We start from the raw sequence: 2500 nt of genomic DNA, 5'->3' as shown, positions 1-2500 counted from the left end.
GACAGAGTGACCCTGACTCACTGTCTCATAACACAGGGACAATATGTGGTCCTCATCTCCCTACAGGGACAGAACAGGAGGACAGAGTGACCCTGACTCACTGTCTCATAACACAGGGACAATACGTGGTCCTCATCTCCCTACAGGGACAGAACAGGAGGACAGAGTGACCCTGACTCACTGTCTCATAACACAGGGACAATACGTGGTCCTCATCTCCCTACAGGGACAGAACAGGAGGACAGAGTGACCCTCACTCACTGTCTCATAACACAGGGACAAAATGTGGTCCTCATCTCCCTACAGGGACAGAACAGGAGGACAGAGTGACCCTCACTCACTGTCTCATAACACAGAGACAAAATGTGGTCCTCATCTCCCTACAGGGACACGCATTACATCATTAAAGGTCATCACAATGTGTCAATTTAATATTTGTGCAGCAGGTCAACCTTGGTCTCAAATGGGCTATATAGAGTGCATTCGGAAGGTATTCAGACCCCTTGACTTATTCCACATTTTGTTACGTTACAGCCTTATTCTAAAATGGATTAAATCATTTTTCCCCTCCTCAATCTACACACAATACCCCATAATAACAAAGCAAAAACAGGTTTTTAGATTTTTTTGCTAATTTATTAAAAATAAAAAAACAGAAATATAACATTTACATAAGTATTCAGACCCTTTACTCAGTACTTTGTTGAAGCACCTTTGGCAGCGATTACAGCCTTGAGTCTTCTTGGGTATGACGCTACAAGCTTGGCACACCTGTATTTGGGGAGTTTCTCCCATTCTTCTCTGCAGATCCTCTCTGTCAGGTTGGATGCACAGCTATTGTCAGGTCTCCAGAGATGTTTGATTAGGTACAAGTCTGGGATCTGGCTGGGCCACTCAAGGACATTCAGAGACTTGTCCCAAAGCCACTCCTGCATTGATATGTTTTGGTACCCTTCCCCAGATCTGTGCCTTTACACAATCCTGTCTCTGAGCTCTACGGACAATTCCTTCGACCTCATAGCTTGGTTTTTGCTCTGACATGCACTGTCAACTGTGGGATCTTATACAGAGAGGTGTGTGCCTTTCCAAATCATGTCCAATCAATTTAATTTACCACAGGTGGACTCCAATCAAGTTGTAGAAACATCTCAAGGATGATCAATGGAAACAGGATGCACCGGAGCTCAATTTTGAGTCTCATAGCAGGGTCTGAATACTTAAGTACATTTTACATTTTACATTTTAGTAATTTAGCAGACGCTCTTATCCAGAGCCACTTACAGTTAGATACAGTTACATACATTTTTTTTCTCTTTTTTTTTTCTCCATAAATAAGGTATTTCTGTTTTTTCTAACAACCTGTTTTCTCTTTGTCATTATGGGTATTGTGTGTAGAGCTGGGGAACCTTTCTGATTTAATCCATTTTATAATAAGGCTGCAACATGTCAAATTGTAGAAAAAGTCAAGGGGTCTGAATACTTTCCGAAGGCACTGTATAATACACACTGCTCAAAAAAATAAAGGGAACACTTAAACAACACAATGTAACTCCAAGTCAATCACACTTCTGTGAAATCAAACTGTCCACTTAGGAAGCAACACTGATTGACAATACATTTCACATGCTGTTGTGCAAATGGAATAGACAACAGGTGGAAATTATAGGCAATTAGCAAGACACCCCCAATAAAGGACTGGTTTTGCAGGTGGTGACCACAGACCACTTCTCAGTTCCTATGCTTCCTAGCTGATGTTTTGGTCACTTTTGAATGCTGGCGGTGCTTTGACTCTAGTGGTAGCATGAGACGGAGTCTACAACCCACACAAGTGGCTCAGGTAGTGCAGCTCATTCAGGATGGCACATCAATGCGAGCTGTGGCAAGAAGGTTTGCTGTGTCTGTCAGCGTAGTGTCCAGAGCATGGAGGCGCTACCAGGAGACAGGCCAGTACATCAGGAGACGTGGAGGAGGCCGTAGGAGGGCAACAACCCAGCAGCAGGACTGCTACCTCTGCCTTTGTGCAAGGAGGAGCAGGAGGAGCACTGCCAGAGCCCTGCAAAATGACCTCCAGCAGGCCACAAATGTGCATGTGTCTGCTCAAACGGTCAGAAACAGACTCCATGAGGGTGGTATGAGGGCCCGACGTCCACAGGTGGGGGTTGTGCTTACAGCCCAACACCGTGCAGGACGTTTGGCATTTGCCAGAGAACACCAAGATTTGCAAATTCGCCACTGGCGCCCTGTGCTCTTCACAGATGAAAGCAGGTTCACACTGAGCACATGTGACAGACGTGACAGAGTCTGGAGACGCCGTGGAGAACGTTCTGCTGCCTGCAACATCCTCAAGCATGACCGATTTGGCGGTGGGTCAGTCATGGTGTGGGGTGGCATTTCTTTGGGGGGGCCGCACAGCCCTCCATGTGCTCGCCAGAGGTAGCCTGACTGCCATTAGGTACCGAGATGAGATCCTCAGACCCCTTGTGAGACCATATGCTGGTGC

General features: G+C 46.0%; 1 protein-coding gene across 1 annotated transcript in view; it reads right to left on the bottom strand.

Moving 5' to 3' along the window:
* LOC311099911 (DNA polymerase theta-like) overlaps positions 1-2500 on the bottom strand; it is a gene marked incomplete at its 5' end in the record, with an annotated part of 118742 nt that overhangs the window by 92260 nt on the left and 23982 nt on the right. The gene's annotated exons all lie outside the window — the stretch shown is intronic.

This window comes from Coregonus lavaretus (genome assembly GCF_964263955.1).
Source record: "Coregonus lavaretus genome assembly, chromosome: 24".
In the NCBI taxonomy this organism is placed as follows: domain Eukaryota; kingdom Metazoa; phylum Chordata; class Actinopteri; order Salmoniformes; family Salmonidae; genus Coregonus; species Coregonus lavaretus.
The sequence above is the reverse complement of the archived record's forward strand: the minus strand, read 5'-3'. Positions and strand labels throughout refer to the sequence as shown.